Here is a 21,716-nt window from a genome sequence, read left to right as displayed (position 1 = left end):
TTCGGCCACGTGGAATTTTTTTTACCGTGTTGTACATACATTTAAATACGTTTATAATAAAAAATAAAACGAGACGAACAATATTTGCATAAGGTGATTAGCGTTATTATCGATATCTGTATATGGCCGTTCAAATGGGTCGGGTCACAACGGTACAGGTTAGCAAACGAGAACGGCAACAAGCGTTTGCGACCAAAACGCCCAAGAGAAAAAGCAAAACCCACGAATGAGATAAAAGAATAAATAATTAGAAAATCTGATTACTTTAAAATTATATAGAGCATTTTTTTTAGTACGAGTTGAGTTGTATCGAAACTAAAGTGTTTAATCGTCAAACTCATGAATTTCCGTCTCACAAAGATTTACTTGGATTTTTTATCCAAAAGTATGATTAAAATTTGTTTGACGAGCCATATATAATGTACATTTGGCGCGACAAGTAGAAATCCGAAGACTATATCGGCAATGTGGAGTGCCCCGTCGCACAGTCAGACACGGAAATTAACTGAGGGATTCAAAGACTGCATGGAGATCGCCTGGCGCGACGTGAGCGGAAATTGAAAAACATTTAGAACTAGTCCCTTGCTGTACTCGATGATTTAGATTCCAAACTCACGGGAACGTCATTTGTGATCGATTTGTGACTGTGCCTATCATCAAAACTCGATATATCGCTGATAGTTTCGTCAAACCAAGTGAACCTGACACACGTGTTTCGACTCTTTGGAAAAATATGTGTCCTCACAAGTGCAGCCTATTCGCCATAAAACTACTTAAACGGTGCCGTAAGCAATCGATAAACGGCCAAGAGAGAGAATAAAATAAAAAGGAGACAGTATAAAGTCAACGTTTCGCGGGAGCGCGAGTACCCATCTCTCGGTGACATTACCCCCCCCCCCTCCAGTTTACGACCCACCGACCATCGTGCCTCATCCTCGGTGACAACGCGCGTAGAGAGACAGAAAGCGGAGAAATGAAGTTTATAAGGCCCCGCCGAGGAAATAAAGCCCCCCGAAGGGGTCACCGCGGGCATGGAGCGCGTGATTTTACGAGCCTCGACTATCATCGTCATCGCGTAAGTGGAATGGAAACTTCGAGTGTACTGTGCGTGGACGAAAGTAGGTCTCGTTGCAGCTTGTCTTACGAAGACGTTATTTAACGGATCCCCAAAGAGCTATTACTTTCGCTCCCCTCTGTTTATGCTGATGGGCTTTCCTAACGTGCAATCGTCATGTGTCTTTGCAAAGAGAAAGGAAGAGTAGGATCCACCTATTTCTATACTAACGCATATAAGACAATAATGGAAACCAACATTTTTTTTTCCAACTTTAAAAATTACGAATGACACCTCGATACGCGTACATACGGACGGAAGAATAATAGAACAGCAAGCACGTGTACGTGCATCCCTAGGAGAGTTTCCCACGCGATTGGTGGGTACTCCTAATAATCAGCCCAGCGATATCGCGTGTATGTACTTACTTTGCTCTGTTCTCTGTATATTGTATGTTGTATAGCTTACACGACCCACACTGTCTCCCGTCTCTCGTTTCTATACTCGTGCAAGAGGAGCGTCGAGAGCGAAATGCAAGCATATACGGAAGAGAACTGTTGGGGAGCGTGTGTATGATGAAGGATCGCGAGTAGGGGCTCCGTCTATCATTTTGACGGATTTACATAGAGAAGTTATAGCGGGTACTTTTAACGTACACGTGGTAATGGTATTCCCCTCTCCGGGGTTAAACAATTTTTCCTTACCGTTTTCGCTTTCCGTGATGGAATGTATATATATACACGCGTTGTCAAGTACCATTCACCAAATCGTCATCTCAATTTTTTTTTTTTTTTTTTTTTTCGAGCGTCAAATTTACTATTTCCGCGCACGCAGCGATCGCGAGGAGCCAACTGGAAAAAAAGATACAAGACATTGCGGGAGGAGCGAAAAGAAGAATCCGGGGGTGGGGGTGTGGAGGTCCAAAGTGGTAATTAGGAGCTCGCCGCGGGGTCCGAGTGCCGAAAAGCAGTCGAGCTGCTTCCCCTTCCCCGGTTTTGATTGTTCCTTTTTGCGTAGCGGTTTCTCGACAGCCCGCGGCTCTCCTCGATGACTTTGCACCCACGCGCCGAAAATCGCGCCGACAGCTCGTAAACAAGCGCGCACAGGTATACCTACCGACAATACGTGCTAACCGTATCGTAATTTTCGGCACTCTCATCCTCCCTGCAACGTATGCTCCTTTCATCGCCTCGGACTTGATGCTCGTTTCACGTGATTGAGCCTATGTACGTTTTTTTTTTTTTTTTTTTTTTTTTCCTCATTATTCCCGTGGCTCTTTTGTGTGGCCAAAGAGTGACACGGCGTGTGTATGAAATATCTGTGTTGCTGCATCGTTAATATTATATACCAGGGCTACGATGGCAGGTGCTACATACGCGGCGAGGCCGTTGGTTTCTTTTGACGAGCGAAGAAGTGCACGCGTGATTTCGAGCCAAGGACCACACCGTGCGGGGTTGTCTCGATGGATGTGAAAGCCAATGCAAATTAGAGCTGATTTCTTTTGTAATGACTTTCTATGAGAATCTTGCAGTATTGTTCATTATTTATTTATTTTTATTATTATTTTTTTTTTTTTTCCATGCACGAGCTCGCCTCTCTATTATTGGTTACGACGAGCTTGATGATTAATATTCAGGTGCGCTTCCGTTTTGTGGTTTTTGAATCCACGGGGTTTCACCAGGACCGGGTGAGATGTAATTGTCACTCTTTTGTTTCGTTTATTGTAACATTCGTGGTGTATTCGTGGGATCACTACTGTAGGAGACGTTTTTGACAAACCTATCGGCAGTCGAAGCGAATCGTTTTACAATTTTTTTCCATGTCTCGGAATCCTCGATATTTTTTTTTTTTGTAGGCAACGTCTCTACTCCTCTCGAAGCGTGTCTCATCTCGCACGAGAATTTCACATGGGTTCATCACCACTAATACCTTGGATAATCCAAAATCAAGTTACTCAAATCCACACACGAACTGTATACGTATAATGTGTGCATTCTTCGTACACTTAATCAAGATGCATTGGGTCATACGTACGAGGGAAAATCATGAACGCGACTGAGGTAGGTGAGTGAGACTTCATGATTAATGCACCCTCGTTGTATTCAGTTTTGATCAGCAATGCCCCGTGTACTTGGAGAAACGCTAATTGTGACAAACGGTTACAGGACAATTTACAATCATCCCCGATAACGCTATGGAATGACAAATTTAATCCACAAACGATCGAACAGCAGCAGTTATATAAATAAACCAATAGACGGTTACCAGACGGATGGAACCTCATGGGTGTACACATTGAAACACGCTCGTAAATATATGTATATATGTGCTCCCGTGCCACATCGTGTGAGCACACGCATACCACGTAACTATACGTACGTGTAAGAGCGAAACGAGCACTACAGGGCCGATTAATCAATGAAACGTCACCAGCGAAACAGGGGACACTTGATTATTCGTCGTAGATAATGTAATATTTTACTCGCCTCGAGGCGTCGTTGCATAATGCGCAGGTATGCACGTAACGTTCCGTAAATACCTGCCTTCCGACGACAGACCGGACGCGCCAAAGTTCGACGGACGCGATCTTTCGGTCGGATCGGGCCGACGAGAGGTGTTTATGCGTGTACCATAAATCATCCGAGACCGGCGCGCGCTTGCCCGCAAAAAGTCGTGAATATTCGGTCGCGCCTCTCGCGTGTTGTGTGCGTGTACGCGATCACAGGATACGGGCGCTGTTCATCCGGCGAAAAAAAAAAAAAAATAACCTGATCTTGGTTTTTTTTGCGGACGGACGGGCTTTTGTGAGCGCGCGATTCTCCCGTTATTGTAATTTATCGGGCACCGCTCGACGACAAGAGCTCGTTATCGATTATGCCTTTTTTTAGCGCTTCTTCTTTTTTTTTTTTTTTTTTTCGTCCTTTCGGACATTTTCGCTAATAGAGTTTCGTGGTTTTCGGTCGGAGGTGTGTTTGATGGCCGAGGCGTGTAATCTAGTAGAAAACAAGTGCGGCCCCGCGAAAAAGTTACACCGTGCGTCATTTTTATTAGCTTCGCGGCAACAACGCAGAATTTATTTCTCTTCATTTTCCCGCCAACACGTATATTACGTGTTATCATGAGAAAAAAAGCTGCAGAGCAAGGGAGAACGAAAAAAAATAACAAAAAAAAGGATACAGGCGCGATAAATCTCGCGAGCGTCTGCTCTCTGTAGCGTATATAAAAAGTAAAAAACAACGAGGTAGCAAAGACCGCCCCGAGCTGACGATTCGAGGATATAAAAAAATTTAACCTTACGCTGCAGTGGAGCGTTTGCGAATCGCTTGTGTGCTTTTTCGAAGAACAAATAATCTCCGAGCTCCCCCCACGGGACTCTTTTATCAAAGCGCGTTGCTCCGCAACATTAGCCGCGTATACGCGGAAAAAAAAAAACAACTGTATATACAGCCGAGGGAGCGAAACAAAATCCACGGTATGATATGCTCTACGTCGTCCGCGTATCTATATGTAATTTAGCGGATGTGCGATGTTGTGCATATATGTATATACACAGACGAGCTGGATTCGCACGCATCACGCGACACTCTGGCGATCGAGTTACCATACACTATGTACTCGAGCTCGTGTTTTACTTTTTTCTTTTCTGTCGAGTCGTGTCTCTCTCGACGATAAATCGTCCGGTGCATTGTGATCCGAATGGTCGAGCCTTAGACCCAATTACATGAGCTTACATCGATTTGTGTGTTTAAGTGTGTCACTGGGCGCGAACATAGAAAATTTTAAATATGCAATGATAACGTAACAAGAGATAATTTGACAGAAAAAAAAAGGATAACGAAAAATAATGTTACGTCGTACAATGTAAAATAAAAGTTTGATGACAAATTAAAAATAAAAATCGTATGTGAAAAAAAGCAAGGGTAGGATGTGGAGATGTTGAGTTCAAAGAGTCTTATGTTGAGTAAAAATAAGAGTATGCAGAGGTTTGATTTATAATAAAATATACTGCAAGTTTCAGACAGACGTTGAACAGTGGAGTTGAAGAGACGTACAGTGGAGGTAATTATTGGCATAAGTTTGTTCAGTAACAATGCGAGCGTACCTTGTAGGTGGTGGTGGAGGTTTCTGGACAAGAAAAATTCAGTGCGTATGTGATTATGTGTATGTTTGAAAAGCAATAATACTAGTATTCAGAAGTTCAATGGATTGCAAGGAGAACTTGGTTGGTGCAGTGGCTAGTATGGTATATGTTAACAGTTTTGCATCGGGAGGACGAAAACGTATACATCGAGCAACATCTCCTTCCCCCTCGCAGTCTCTCGAAGTGCAGGTGGGCCCTGAAAAATCACCCAATCGTCGGCGATGAATATTCATTTTTTCGGCCCCCGAAGAAAGAAAAAAAAAAAGGGAGAGCACCGTTAAGCCCCAAATGATTATCAGCAGTTGGGCGAAAACGCCCTAATGATCTCAGGGATTGGGTTAATGTGGCCGTCTGGACGCGCCGGGTCCCCGTTAATTGGTGCGTGATGTACGTGATTAAAACCAGTGGATGCAAAACAAGCCACAAAAGAGGTGAAAGAAAAATGAAGCAAATCGAAGGATCCCCCACTACCGTACCTACATTATACGAGCCACGTGTGTATATATATCGGCAGTAATGAAAAGTGGCATTGAAAAATCTGCGCGTCGTGAATCGGGGTTATGCAATTTGGCCATGAGAACCGGAGCCTCGCCGAGCAATCTCGTATTATATTATTCCACCTGCCGTCCGTACCCTCGTTCGTTGAACCTCGGGGAGGCACGCTAGGAGGGAACCGACGGAAGAGGAGGGAGAAGGAAGGGAAAAAAAGGCCGACCCGCTGCTTGCACGTATGTATATGTATATATATATATGACTGTGAGAGGGGAACGAACGAGGGGGCAGCTCCGAGCCGACTCTCTATTTCTCTCGAGGCTCCGAAAAATGTAATGTGGCTCTCGGATTGTGGGATCCGGTTAAATGCACCTCTGCCGAGCCCTTTCGCTAAATATTTCAGAGCGGGTGGAATAATTCTAAAATAATACTCGGTTGTACCGAGGACCAGGGAGAAAAAGAAAAAAGGACTCTGAATTGATTCTTTCGGGAGAGGAGGTAAGGGGGCAGGTGTATTTTTAGCGTCGGGTCTGCGTTTACACGGGAGCACCCGTAAGATGAGGCGGGGATTCCTAGCGAAATCTCCCATGCAGCTGATTTGGAGAGCCGCGAGAGAGGGAAATCTCAGTCACGCGAAGTACAGCCGTTCGGAAAAGAGAGAGAGAGAGAGCGTTTTACATAAACGGTTCCCCGCTCGTGTGCAGCCTCCGCGAAAGAGGTGAGCGCAAAGTACAGCAGTTTCCCGTTTCTGGACGAAAAACCGAGAGGAGCCGACCAATCTTTTTGGCGCGCGTGCACTTTACACGGGGATTCATTGGTTTTTCTTCCTTCCCTTTCACGTTTCACTGTTCAACGCACGGAATTTCGGGGCCAGGACGATTTTTGACTCTTCCGTGGTTTCTTCTCATTCTCATCTGCTCGGAGCCCTTGGAGTTGAAGGTGACAATATAAACTCGCAGAAAAAGCCACAACCCGTTATAACCATTGAAGAGAAAAACAAAACCTGGCCAACTCAATCGATTTAAATTTAAAAATGTTGGTACGGTAGCGCAGGTAGCTTGTAAAAAATATCCTCTCATGAACCTGACACCACGCCAGGACTCGCGCGAAATATTCCCACACCTCCGAATAAATAAAGGTAAATAAATAACAAGGGATATGAAGTTAGGAGGAAAATGTTACGCTCAAAGGTGACATAGAGTGCCGATAATGGCCATTGGATATTACAATGTAGGATGGACGATCGATGAAGTAGGACTAGATCGTTAGTATGAGGTTCGTTAACATTCCATGTACAAGTATACAATTATATTCACAAACACAGAGTAAATTCTCAAAAGCTGACTTTGGGTATATTTGTCTCTTTCTTCAAGAGCGCATGCATTTCCACTCGATTGAATGCAGGAAGTATGTATATTTATCTATTTTTTGTGCCCAAGCTAGAATGAAAGACATAATACACACACATAGTGTTACGTGTGAGCGTACAAATGCACGAGTGATCGTAAGAGGGGAAAATAAGAAGGAAAAAAAGGGCCATATCAATGGAAGATATACATAAAGAGGAGACTATAGACGTAATCCAAGAGGAAGAGGATGTATGGATATCGATACGGTTCGAAGTTATTGATGCTTTTGGGAGATGATATTTCACGTAGAATGGACGGGATCGGCTTCTCTTTGGAGCCAGTTGTGTATATAGAGAGCAAGAGGGAGAGAGAGAAAGACGCTCGGTTCACTTGACGTACGGCTTCATTGTGCGATTTGGCATTGTGCGGCTTATCTCGTTTAAGACTTTTCGAGGCACACACGGTGCTCGAGGAGATGGAAAAAAAAAATCATCGATATCACTAGAGCTCGTCTTCACAGCCCATCACCAATACGATTATTCAATATTGTAAGGAGTGACCTTTTTTTTTCTCCAAAATGGCTCGATGACCCACTTTTTTTTCGTACAAAACCATAGGAACGAGCCCATCAGCGCACCTTTTCCCGCGTAGCTTAAGTAGCCCCTTTTCCATACAAACCATGGAAAAACTCGGCGTAAAACCGTCGTGCTCGGGTAATGGAAACATTACAAGGCAGAGCGCAGCGGTAGCGCACGGACAGCTCAAAACACAATGGAACATATACAACCCTACCGGTCGCGGGCGAGAGAGAAAGCGAGACCCGCGAAACGGTGCCTGTGCAACGACTCGCGCGCTTATACGTGTATATATCCATATAGGGCCATTCGACACTGGTTGATCGCGACTAGATTAGAATCGCTACTCCTTTGCGCGCCAAGATCTCTCTCTTTCCCCTTACGTAAGACAACGGAACACACACGTGCTCGATCTTTCCTTGCTCGTGTACTCCTCTTCCCCTACCCTCCCCCCGTTTTTTTCGTTGTATCCCCTTATCACCGAGACCTTCCTCCTCCGGTGTCCTTTTTGTTTGTTGTCCATGCACCATTGGGTAAAGCGGCATCTCTTTGGGACGCAAACACACGAGGAAAGTTTCCAACGCCGAATTTCCAACAGCAACGAGCTGGCATTTACATTGTCAAACAAATAAGAAGTAAAAGTGTAAATACCGAGTTTTCAATTTGAATAATAAGGTATTTTACAGAGCATGAAGGTTAAAAAAAAAAAAAGCATTGGATACACACATTATAGTAACCATTTGTGTATATTTAGAGCGTACACGTGAATGTTGACGAAACACATTACATCCCAGTTACGTAAGGACGCGTAAGCGGTTGCAACGCGCACAGCTTTATTCCGACCCGAAGCGCATAATGAGCAAGCCCAGCCACACCTACATAATCGAGCCTGCAGTGGAACACTTCCTAAACTCTCGGTCTTGGGATGTATACGCACAGATAGAGAGAAAGAGCGAAACTAACAATGGGGGATGCAAATAGACTCGTTCCCCGTAAAATTACAATTAAGGAATCGCGCGCATAACCAAAGATTTAAGATTAAGCGTGCAAGTGTATAGGCATACGGCAACAATACAAGCGCACTAACGTCAGTCTTATGCCCCTATATAATTTGGAATATGTCAACGCAGTGTGCACGTAACTTTATTTGCCTACGTTTGATCAATAATACAATGTAGATGTCCTTGCAAGGAGAAATAGTGCAAAAGTCCGAGGGTATATAATTTAATGTAACCGTGACCTCCTTTCTTCGAAATTTTTTCACCTCAACTGGTAAATGGTACGATTATGTTGTGTCCATTAGCGTTTTTTTTTCCAATCGGCATTAAACGAGCGTGGCGTACATGTGAGTAATTAAAAATTTCGAAGCATCCCTCCAACGATGTACATTATCATATCGAGGGATGGTTTTTCTTCATGAAATCTCCATAAATCCCCGCGGTGGCAGCAACTTTTGCCCGTAACTCCCCCACCGAGACACTTAATCACCGCGTTTCGACGCGCCTATCCCGAGCGAGAATCCACTTCCTCAGCTTTCCTGCGACTGTGCCCGAATCCCTACACCCCCTACTCCAACCCCCCCTCCGGCCCCGACAAAGTCCGCGCAAAGCCCGGCAGCATCATCGTCTCTTGCTTTAATAGCGTGTAGGTACGTGTAACAAGCCCCGTCTAATTCGTCGCTAATCCGTCGACCCGAGTGCTCCTCTTTAAACCGTCAAGCACATATATATATCCACCCTCGCCAAAGAGCCCTCGGGGACCCTCTCTCTCGTCTAATTAAATGAGGACCAGCCCCATTGGCTTGCCCCCTTCCCCCCTCTTTATCTCAAAGGGTGTAGACACGAGGACAACATCTCGTTGCACCGAGTGCGTCTCGTCCTATCCCGGTCGTGTCACCACGTAACAAGGTCCATAGATACTATAGGTTCTGGATTGCCCGTGCACTTGTGACCCCCTTATTTGGGGGGCGCCATTGTGTCCTCCATGGGTACCTTCTTGAACAATGCGCGCCTCGTACACATTTTTCCCATTCCCGATTCACGGGCCCCAAGATTCATTTGCACTCCTACATATAGTATACTATGTATACTAGCAGTGCTCGCGATCTCCCCACATACATATACACATAATTATACGGGGGCCTCCCCACTGTCGTTATGTTCGTTGCTTCCGTACGTCGTATATGTGTATACCTGTAAGTGTGCATCAAAGTGGGCTACACACCAAACTATATATACGTGCACGTATACGTCGTCGTTGCTGAAAGTATATACTCCTACGTAATATATATTATAGAGAGGTATAGACTCACCTATGATGGTGTGAACTCGAACGGATAGCTGGGTCCTGAGAACGATGGAGTTCTTTCGGCTGCAACAGAGAGGAGAGACACACATATTATATACGTGAACATTGATACACAGTAATACACATCATTGTTATTATTATTATTATTATTATTATTATCATCATTGTAAGTAATTATGTTTGTTTGTTTTATATGATGCCAAGAAATGCGTCATCTTTTACATTACATGTGTACGTGTATATATGGAGAGCACCGTTAAGTCCCCCCTTGAGTTGTCTGCCGTTTATTGTAGGGCACTCGATGCTATACAGTATACACAAGAGCATACCCATATGCGTGTACAGTACACACGCACTTTTTTTTTTATTCCGTCGCCGTCGTGGTGTGCCTTAACGAGCTTTTTTCCATCCTAGCTCTGTTTTTCTGCTGCGTGTATAAACTACGCGCGCGTCTATTTACCCCCCCCCCCGTAACGTCGTCTCCCAAGGAAAGACTCGTTAGGGAAGCCTCGGAGTGTATTAGCGTCCGGGCTCACTAGGCTAATGGGCACGGCTATTTTTATTACCATTGGCGTACATATTTTTGTATGAACGCGCAAAAGTCCGGCTCTCGCTCTGCAATTTTTAAGTTTATATTGCCACCGTATATCCTCCTAATTTTGATTGGTACATAGGGGACGGAAATAGACGCGTGAATTAATTGACTACCAAAAGCCGCGGTGCACGCGAACCGGTAATCACTTGTTCACTCCGACGAGTGCAAGACAACGGGAACACGAATTTGTGCTCCAGATTGGCTATACGAGAGCGGTCCAAAGTTCACACGTGATAAAACAATGGGACACGTGTATCCGATCGGTGTACCGTACGGTGTACCTACATATGTCATACATATACATGCAACAATATATATATATTTACAAGCACACGGTATCGAGGCCATCCCTCGTAAACCAACACGGTCGTCACTTCCTTACGAATTTTCGATTTTGCAACCCCCACGCACTACCAATAATTACATGCCCATCCAGTTATAATCGTACATTGTGTGTACAATCAACAACCATAGCAGCAGATGATATATCCAATAAAGTGATTGAGCCAAGGTCGAGGCCCCATCACAATGGCCCGCGATTAATTTGCCATCGTAATTAATTAATCCGGCACCCAATGTATGCCCACACAGATGCGTGATCCCACGGGCAGAGCGGATGATCGGAGCGTCAAAAGAACAGCGGTGTCGACGGTCAGTGGGGCAACGGGATGCACGTGCATAACGTGTAACATGCACGCGGCGGCGTCCCTCCATCGGTGAACCCATTACACGGCGCATCTCACCGGCCTCCTCGAACGGGGCCTTTGCCGCATAAATATGTAGAGGCAGAGAGGAGCCCCCGGGGCCTACACGGGGAGGGAGGGGGCGATGCTGCCTTGCACCGGCGTGAGAAAGCCCCCCGAGAGCCTTCGGAAAAAGGCGCGAGCCTCTCTCTCTCTCTCTCTCTCTTTCTGAATATTGCATTTTAGCTTGTTCGCGAGGGGGCTGTATTATAAAGGCTCATTATATGCTGCCCGGCTCGCTTGTACGTATAAACCTGTGTGCACGTACATATATGTGTATGTGCGGGGAGCCCTGCACTTATTGTTGCTGTTATTGTTATTCGTTTGCATGAGCCACGGCAATGGAAGCTGTCGGTTATTTATGCGTTCGGAGCCGCTGATGCAGCTCCTTTGATTTTGGGTTTCGTCTTCCGTACATGGGTACGGGTAGATGCCGAGGGCAACTCGGGAAATTATTTTTAGTGCGAGTGCGGGTAAGTGTATGTACCTACTTGCGGCGAAATTTATATGCGCGTAGTGCGCCAAAGGTGTTTTCGGCCACTTCGTCCCCCTCCGTGTTATGGTGGACGTGATGTGTTGATACATGATATTGTATAATATGGGATTTGAATATTTTTGGTTGAAAAGGAATAGGGAAAAAAGTATATACGATGGGTACGCGTAGGAAGAAGAAAAAGTATGTCTCGACTGTACCGATTTGGGGACAAGATCACGAAAATCCTCCACTCCTTCGTCAAAACAAAGGCCATTCTTACCGTTGGGTGCCATTTTCAGATGTCAATCAAAGTCAGTCGTGTGTCAGAGACACACACCCGCGCACATAAACACTTTTGCCGATTCTCATCGTTACAAAAAAGAAAAAAAGGTCCCCCCCACTTGGAGTGCCGTTAACAGAGGAGAGAGAAGTGCGCGAGTCTTTGTACGGCGCCTATGTTACTTCACGGTTCCAGCCTGTGTATGAAATTTACGGCGATAAGGGTGGCGTATGCGGTGCCTGCGCCTGCTGGAATAGCGCGCCTCTCCTCCTATAAAGTGTAGTAACGTAATCGCCGTGTGGCGCCGGTAGTGGAGCGTTGTGTCGCAAAAACACGTTTTTCATGTTCCACTTTTGAAATTTTTATATCAGCTCTCGTGCACACACATATATATATATACATATGGATCTGTACTCACGCGACCCTACAAGTACGCAAAAAGCTCTGTACGGCTCATTATTTCGTATTAATTTACGGCGCGTCTCGTGCACCGGCATCACGTGTGGAAGCAGGGTAGGTATGGTTATTTATTTTTCCGAAGGGGAATTTTTTTTATTCCTGCATTGTTTGACCGATTAACGGCCATTGGGTGAATTTTGGGACAAGCATTGATGATAAAATCAGGCGCTGCATTTTGAACGACAGATTTTGTATTCCCCCGTGCGAGTACCGTTTCGATTTATTTTTGGCTAAATGCACATATTTTCATGCGTAAGTATGTAATTTTTCAAATAATAAAATGCAATTTCCGTACTGATGGTATCGCTGTTTAATCCACAAGTACCAATTGGCTGTTAAATAAAAAGCTGCACGGTGATGAGGTTTTGGGGGAGGGGGAGGGGAAGGGCGTTGCAGCTGCAGGTAAAAAAGAGCCTGTCGTCGCCTCGCGCACCTCAATTCCGGCCGTCGCGGTGGTGGTGAGTGTACTTGTAAAAAACGAAGCCCGCACGAGATACGGAGAGAAAAGGAGGCGCTCGTACGAGGCGCTGCACGAGTTCAAGTGCGCGAGAACCTTCCCACGGCGGCACGAGCTGTACTGTCGTGGTGTCGGCTGCCTGAGAATCCACGCGCCACCGCGAGGACAATGGATTTTAGAAAGAGAAAAAAAAAAAATTACGAAGAAAGACAAGAGGTGGAGATGAAGGAGCAGAGGTGTAGGGGCTCGATGAGGTCGGATGAATGGACGGGGCGAAGGAAGTGGTTGTTGTTGTTTGAAGTTTTGGAAAAGGAGGTGAGGGCTTTTTTGGGAGTAGCTCTTTGGGATGCACTGGTCGCCGGATAAAAAAACTGGGCAGCTTGAAAATAATAGAGGCTTGCGAATCTCGGTCGCCTCGTATTGTTACAGCACAATGGATGTTGTAGACTCGTTTTTAAACTATATATCGTGAAATAATTTTAGATTTTTTTTTTCTTTTTCAAACAAATTCTAAAAGTTTCCACGCGGACACGAGCTGGATGCGTATACGCGAGAAAAGCCCGAGTAAATAATACGGAGACTACACGAGAGCGCGAGGGCGATGACGAGGCGAAGCGGGAAAAAGGGGCAAGGGCGTCGGGAGGAGAAAAAGAAGAAAGACGAGCACCGCTCGTGTTAATAATGTTTCCGCTCGTAAATGGGAGAACTGCGTGAGGTTCTCGTACCTCCTCTTCGTTTTTTTTTTTTTTTTTTTTTTCCTTTTCCCTCTCGACTCGACTGGAGTTTTACGAGTCTACCATACGCCGAGAAAAAGAGCAAACAAGTGGGCTTCGCGAGCTTGAGGCCCGCGTCGCACCTGCAGTTGCTGCACTTTGCTGGTATTTCGAGGGGGTGGTCTCATTTTTGAAAAGAAACATTCGGGCGAATACTTTGGAATGGCGCTAATTACCATGCAACGCTCCGAATAACGTAACAAGACACGACCAACATTGAACACCTAAGGATTTTGAGTTTTCAAAGTATTCATTAAATTACGATGGAGAAATGCAAAAAAAATTATTTTTTACCTAATATCAAGCGATGATTCAATTTATCTGATCACTTTATTTTAATAACGCCATCTACGGGCACAGTATGCCAAGATTGGGCCTTGATCCCTACTTGTATCTATGGGTTCCAAATCTGTTTCTCTAACATTTGGCCACCACAAGCATGTGAGGAATTGATTTTTAAGAGAAAAACATCCTTTAGAAGGGATGTAAGGAAAAAAAACAAAATAGATTAAATATACAAAACTGACACGTGCATTTCCAAACTTGAGTGCTGATAAAAAAAAAAAAAAAAAATAAAAAAAAAAAAAAACCATCGAAAATAACGCACGAAATATGTCGAGCGTTTAAAAAGCCGCAAAAATATAAAATGAAATTTATACATCCTCTGGTCGAGTAAATTTTGTCCCACCCCAGCATAAAAGCGCGCTTCACTCACAATTAGGGCCCGATAAGTCTCCCTCGGCTGGAATTCATTTCCTCGCGACTACACCTCCGAGGGAGGAAAAAAGAAACCGGTAACGCATAACGCATTTTCTTCCAACATCGGTAAAAGGAAACAAAACAAAAAGGAGCCACACACGAATGGACGGAGAGTAAAGGCAGAAACTCGCGAATGACGAAACAACGTCAGCCGGTGCCGGGGGAATTTATTATGCACAGCCATATACAGACAGCCGCGCGCTCGTTCGACATTAAATCGCCCATACATAACAGAACGGGCCGGCCGAGTGTCGGGTCCTCCTTTGCTCGGTGAATGTCCCGAGACGAGCGTATAATATACGCATAGGAAAGGAGCGCCGGCCGGCCGGCTTTTGCAAGGCAAGAACGAGAGGGAGAGAGAGCACGCATCTCGGATAAATTCCACCGATCCGCGGCAAATAAAAACCAACCGCCGCGGGCGGCCAAGTTCAATGCCGGCGACTCCCGGGGCACTCGTGACACTGGCCGGCTTCATTCAGCTGTACCTACTTCTTGTTGCTTGGCGAGCGCGCGTGTCTTCCCTGCCGGTACTCCGCGCCAAGCTGTACGAGTATACGCCACGTAAGTGGTATTTCGCGTCGTCGGAGTTATATATACATATATATATATACACAGCACCGGCGATACACATTCGGGATTCGTGTTTTTTGCTCGGCTGAATTCCTTCCGGTTTCGATGGCGCGGCTGATTTTACGAGCTGCCGCAGCTCTTCGTGTACCCACTGACGAACGAGCCGCGCGAATTTATCGTCTTTCCCCCCCCCCTCCCTTTTTTTTCATCCGTGCAGGTATCTAATTGATTACACTGCACTACTGCTTCACGGAGCAAACGATTGTTTGCGTTGAAACGCTAGGGATGTGTACTTTGCGGTTGTAATTGACGGACATGGTGTATACATGATGCGTGTACAATAATATCAACACGATGGTTAATACGAAAGTTTCATAACAGTACGTGTCCCTAAAAACAAGCCATTGTAAGTATACGTTTATGCTCTAAATGACGAACTCGGGATAATCTTCCGATAAAAACAGAGGACGCGAGATTTCTCCTGTTTACGATGAAATAAAACTCGAGTATTTATCGCGTACCTTTGACACGTATAACTTTGCGGTCGTAAAAATCGAGAAAAACAGCTCGATCGGCGATAAGTCGAAAGACGAGAGGTAAAAGCCATCGGGGATACTCGTTACGGTGGATCGCGGCAAGACGCCTATTCCCCTCGGGTTACCAAAAATAAAGCCGTATATCACGTGTCAAAGAGCCCAAAAGAACCGAAAGAATCCGGCTACTGTGCGCCGGCTTTCCTTCTTTTTTTTTTCCTTTATTTTCTCTCTTTCGCATCAAAGACAGCCGCGCGTCTCTCTCCTTCTTTTCACGGCCGTATCGAGGAGGATGAGGCCAAGTGTGAATTTCGATTTCTTCGTCCGTCCGGTTCTTAGTTGTTTGACTCTCAAAGCTGAATTCAATGATGCTCGGATCTAACAGAGAGCTCTTTTTAAAGCGCCTTGGAGATTTGGTGATTGTGACGCGCTACAACAAATTGCTTGCAGCCGATGTTCGTGAGAGATTTTTTTTTTTTTTTTTTTTTTTTTTTTTTTTTTTATCGATGTTCGTCGGTACGTTTTATACAGATGAATTCAGTATTGATACACTGATTTTGAGATCCTGAAAAAAACATAAGCCATTGGGTGGCTGGGTGCACTGTCGTGATAATTTGAAAATCGACTGCGAAATGTGTGATTTAGACTTTTTATCGAAACATATTACTCAAGATTGTACGGTTTTGCTGTTTTCGTTCTAGAGCTGCGTTTATTCGTTCGTTTGCGTTTAGTGTACACCCCAAAATAAAGGGCAATGGAAATCATTTGTTTGCGAGTAAAAAAAAAAAAAAATATCTTTGTCTTGAAAGTAAAACGGGATGAATGTAACATTTTCTTGTATAGTTGCAAAAGCCTTTCGAGGATGTTATTTTTACAGTTTGTCGATGATAGAAAGGTGTCACGTCAAGGAAGAGACGATCTCGGAGTAAGAGAGGTAAAAGCATCCGCCGAGGTGCAGAGATATACAAGGAAAGGGTGTGAGATCGAACGGATGGTGACAAATATTATTGTCACGTACGCGCTTTGCCGGAAAATTCGGAACGCGCCCGTCCGTGCACAACATCTCCGAACCGTCTTGCGTTTTATCTCCGCGCGAACGTGTGCGTACAGCACCCGATATTACGTGTCGGAGATTTTTTTTTCCCATTTTCTGCACCTCCATCCAGTGACTCTGCGTTTCATTTACAACACAGTTTTGCTCCTTTCCGACGCAGAAGAGACCCTCTGGCAACTGTAGTTGTACACCTGTGGAGACCTTTTTTTTAAGGAAAACTGTGTAAATGGAGATTAATTAAAGTTTTAACAGCAGCAAGAACGAAGGATTTTCTCACGTTGATAAGCGCAGGGTGTTCGGGGGAAAGCTGCTCATGGGGAGGCCAAATTTTTCGTTTGGGCCTCATTAATCCGAATTAGGATCGTAAAGTTCCACCTGTTTTGGCCCCGATCGAGAGGCAAAAACTATCCTTAACCATGCCCACTTTTGTGCTCTTGCGCAATCAAACGCTTTCCTCCCGGATTTATCTCTCTTGGAATTCTCGAGTCAGCCTATCTGGCAATTTTTCACGCTCCGACTGCAGGAACGCGTTGTTGTTGGCGATCTGACGAAGGTTTTCCCCGAAACTCAGAACCCCCCCGGTTTCCGTGTGCGCGAACTATCTCCCGTCCTCCCGAGGCCGAAATTGCCAATCGGCACGCGCGCGCAGGTGATACGTCGATAAATCTCGTCCACAGGGGGGGGGAGGGCAATGAGCGGTGTACGTAGCGTACAGGCACCGAGTAATTCCGCAAATTGGAAGTGCGGTCAGGAGAAAGACGCGCGAGCCGGAAAACTCGAGAAGAATTTTCGCGTGGTGTTACGGGCCTGGGAAATGCATGCGATGCGGAGGTAAGCTGTCCGAGGCGGAGGGGGGGTCAAGGTTTTCGATTTTCGTGATTTGCGGAAGTTCATGGGTTAACGAGCGGTGCTGCTGGTGTTGTTGGTAGGATTATTCGAGTTGATGATTTTCAGCGACGCGGCAGATGCGAGGCACATCCGTTGGAATATACTTCATATCTGGGATATAAGAGGAACCAAGTACAGCCGAGTACCGGTGTGTACCAAAGTGCTCGAAAAGAGGGAGGAACAATATAAGAAGAGAAGAGGTAGAAAGAGAGTGAAAGTATAATCAGAGAACAGGGGGGCGGGAGGTGGCGATGCACAGAGAGAAAGAGCGCTAAATGTGAAGATAAAAAGAATGATTTATCGTTACCCCTGACTTCCCCCCCGGCTTTTTTTCTTCAACTGCAGTACAATGTACCGGTCTGACGAAGCGCAAGTACAAAAACCGATCGTTAACTACTGCTGAGTCGCGTACGAGCGTATAAGTGTACGCGTTTCTCGAAATTCTTATTATTCTCCATACTCGTATATTTTGTTTAAAGGCGAGAGCAGCATCCTTGGAAAATACCTTCGAAACGAGGCTCAACAAGCTCGTTCGGTCTGCGTAATTTATCACGGGATTTATCACGCGTGAGATTCGTTGTGATTTTAAATTGTTTCGTTCGAATGTAATAACAATTATAAGTTAAAAAATGTGGACTGTGGTACATTTCTCAATTTTTTGTTTTCATCAAAATTAACACTTGATTTAATCCTACAGCGCTATTGTGTATGGGTGTAGATCGGATGGTAGTGAAAAGAGTTGGCTTGGATTAATTAATATTAATATGAAGTAATAACACAGTTCGAATGTGTTTTAACGTGATTATGTAATTAAAACATAAATATTGGTATCGTTCCCATCTATTGTACATGCCGAACATTTTTTTTTTCATTTCAATTCAATTTGTCCTTTAATTACCCACAGTATAAGAAATTTTTTTTTTTTTTTCAGCGCAAAAAACAGCTTTTTATCTTTTTCAAAAAGCCGTAACCATTGCGAAATACCACTTGATGAACTTTTTCTCAAACTTCACGTAAGACCTACAAAATAATAAGCTGAATAAACAAAACAAAACGACGAAAGAGAAGTAAAGCACAAAAAGCTTGTACATATAGGGAGACACGAGCGACGACAAAAACGCTCGGGAAATCGCGAACGGCGCAAGCAAAACGAGCCGAAAAAGCCTCAGCGGCTTCTCGCGGAGCGGTACAACAGAGAAAGGATCCAAAGAAGGAACCGCGCTCGTGCCCATCTCGAGAATCACAATTGCGTCGGCGGCGAGCAAGACAAACGATCGGGCCCTTTCTTCCGTCCCGTTTTGACCCCGACCCCTCGGACGACCCTCCCGAAGAATGCAGTCGAAAAGCCTGCAGTGGGGCTGATGAAACCATTTTCGGAGCCGCTGGAGGAATCTCGGATTAGTGTATACTGTTATCTGCTCATGTATATATACCTTAAATTTGAGAATTGCGCATCGCTGGCGTGCCTTGCGAGTGATTTATTGGCCATACTTTTTTAATTTTTATTTACGACAAGGCAGGGGAGGATTACGAGGGTCGAACCTAACAGCGATAAGGTCAAATGTGCTTCTTATCGATGGCACGAGCAAATGACGTCAGGTCGCGATCGCAAAGGAAGGCTACTCATTTTGTTTTCGTACAACGGCTGCGTGCGACAGATTTATCACCACTGATTATATCAATAACGTTCGCAACCGCAGCTTTGAAAAATCCATACCGAGGATGATAATTGACGCTCACAGTCCACCGACTCGAGTCATCGGCTCCGGAGATAAAGAGCGAGTTTAATCGAAGGATGACCTCACATACGGCGGTGGTGGGTCATCGGGCCTCTATCTCCCCAAAGTCCGTCCAAAAAACAATGAGCCGGTATTTATGATCTTGGACGGCGATCGTGAAAAATCGGACAATCAAGCCACACGTTATAATACCCCCTTGGCTCATCGATCATCCGCCGATGATGTGCAGTAATTTCGGCACGCGCTCGTTCGCACAAGCGCAGGGTCCAGTTTAAAGGTCAAGCGCCCCGCGCACATCGAGCCACTTCGCAGGGTATAAATCAGCACTGCGCGAGAATTAACTCCTCTAATTGGCCTCGATGCCGTGCACAACATCACGGTGGGTATGTAAATCGCGCGAATGCGGACGCAAAGGGTGCAGTGGGGGGGCCAGCGGGTACGGCGACGCGCGATGGGCTTGGAACTATCGAGAGGATTCCGAAAATTCCTTGGGTGTATGGTAACCTATATGGCCCACGTACCCGTACCACCGGGGTCTCCCTGGTAAACGAGACTTTTGCGAGCGAGTTTCTGCAACTGCCTTTGCCGGGCAGTGACTGCATGTATATATATTACGCGGCTTCGCGACTAGCGGGTGGCTTAATGAGAAAAGCTCGTAGTACATGCAGTGGACCAGGTTCCGAGCTTTTGAGTGTGCGTTAGCGGAGTGTATCTGTGAAAAGCGTAATTTTTTTTCCCCTCGTGGTAAATGATTAATGGCTATTGAAGTAGTTTCGCGCATAAAATTGAGATTTTTTTTACTGGCCCCGTGGAGTATTGCTCTTCTCTACTGATCACAGATACGATCAAATGACCAGGAGAATCCAATGTTTCTTAAAAATATATTCACTCGTAACTACAAACTTGTGATACGTCAAATTGTTCATCGCAAACCAATCCCACGAAACAAGCCAATTTTATTATCAGTGCGGAATCAACAATGTACAAGGAGTCACAGTTTTACGAAAGCGGGTAGCATCACATACCTCTTTTATTTTCCGAGATTACTACAAGTATGACCAGTGTATACATCACATAATATTGCTACATTTGTCTGAAACTTGTGACTTAAGAAAGATTTACGTACAGTAAATTAGAAACTGAATCAAAATACTGATAAACCAAATCAAAATCTAACCGTGACGTTCTCATAGTGGTAAATTACCACTCCTGCATTTGAGAGTATCAGACACACTGCCCATCGTCCCACACCAACATGTATTGTGATTGTTACGTAGCGAGAGTCCCACACTCATTGTTAGCGTAACCGTAACTCCCACAAAAAAAAAAAAAAAAAAAAAAATCATCCAAGGAGCATCATTGGCCCCGCGAAGGTTCGGAGCAGCTCTCTGCCACGTACAACCGACGACAGGACCAGCTGTCGACGCGTCGGTACATGCAGCGATGAAAAGGAACTTTGAGCCTCGAGACACGAATCTAACGCGGAAGAACACGTGTTGCCCGCCTAACGAAACGAGAAAGGCTGACTTTCCTCACTCGCGCCTAGAAAATTACTATCACCCGAGTGTATTTACGTCCACATAATAATAATAATAATAATACACGTACTTATTCCCCGGTTCGTCCGTCAACGTTTGGATGCATGCACGCGCGGCTCTGTCGGGAGTGGTCCGTATACACATCGCCCAATATCACTCCTCCGGTTTCTCACGTATACCCTGTACCACGCGCACAACCGTTACATCTTTTTGTCGCGGTGTACATCACTGGCTATACGTACGTGTACATATATGGTGTTGTTATGTGTATGGGTACAGTGGACTACTTTTCAAATGGCGTTGGCTGAGCATTCGATGTGGACTAATTTTGTAAATGACCTCTTCCCCTCCAACATGCGCGCAGACGATGATAAATTGAATTCTCAGCTCGGATGTACATTTATATATACAATTGGGACAATGAGAAGGGACCAAAGACGTTGCGACGGCTTCTCACGTAAGGGGTTCTCTCTCGATTGGGCTGTATTTGAAAATTACGAGCGTACGTGTACCGATAGCGCGTATACGCACTTTGGGAGCGCATTAGGGAACAATCGGTAGCCGCGGTCTCGGGACAAACGAACAAAAAAAACGATCACACCGTCAGCTAATGGACTCCCGAGTGTACGTGTGTATGTATATATAGGGAAAAATTACAACTCGACGCGTGAAAATTTTCTCCTATCAGTTTTGAATGCCAAATGCAATCTGAGATGCAAACTGTGCCCAATAGTAACAATAATTTGTATAAACTTTCTCCCGGGCGATGTGAACGCTTTGCCCTGAAATCGCAAAGTTCACTTACCAACAATAACCAGCATCATCATCATCATCATCATCATCATCATCATCATGATCGTCGTATATAAATGTATGCGCAAGGTCTCGGCTTCCCATGTTATCCGGCACACGCACATTCCGACACGACGCCTAAT

At 45.1% G+C, this 21,716-nt stretch overlaps 1 protein-coding gene across 5 annotated transcripts in view; it reads right to left on the bottom strand.

Annotated features, from left to right (window-relative positions):
- Fhos (Formin homology 2 domain containing) overlaps positions 1 to 21,716 on the bottom strand; it is a 101,376-nt gene that overhangs the window by 31,294 nt on the left and 48,366 nt on the right. For all 5 annotated transcript variants that reach the window (XM_089594224.1, XM_089594230.1, XM_089594238.1 and 2 more), the window contains exon 2: positions 9,923 to 9,981. The gene's annotated coding sequence lies outside the window, so the exon portion shown is untranslated. The remainder of the gene's footprint in view (positions 1 to 9,922; positions 9,982 to 21,716) is intronic.

The sequence above is a fragment of the Copidosoma floridanum genome, unplaced genomic scaffold (genome assembly GCF_036245765.1).
Source record: "Copidosoma floridanum isolate Cflo_tuat_1 unplaced genomic scaffold, Cflo_Japanese_pri ptg000001l, whole genome shotgun sequence".
Classification (NCBI taxonomy): Eukaryota; Metazoa; Arthropoda; class Insecta; order Hymenoptera; family Encyrtidae; genus Copidosoma; species Copidosoma floridanum.
This window is presented reverse-complemented; position numbering and strand designations above follow the sequence as displayed.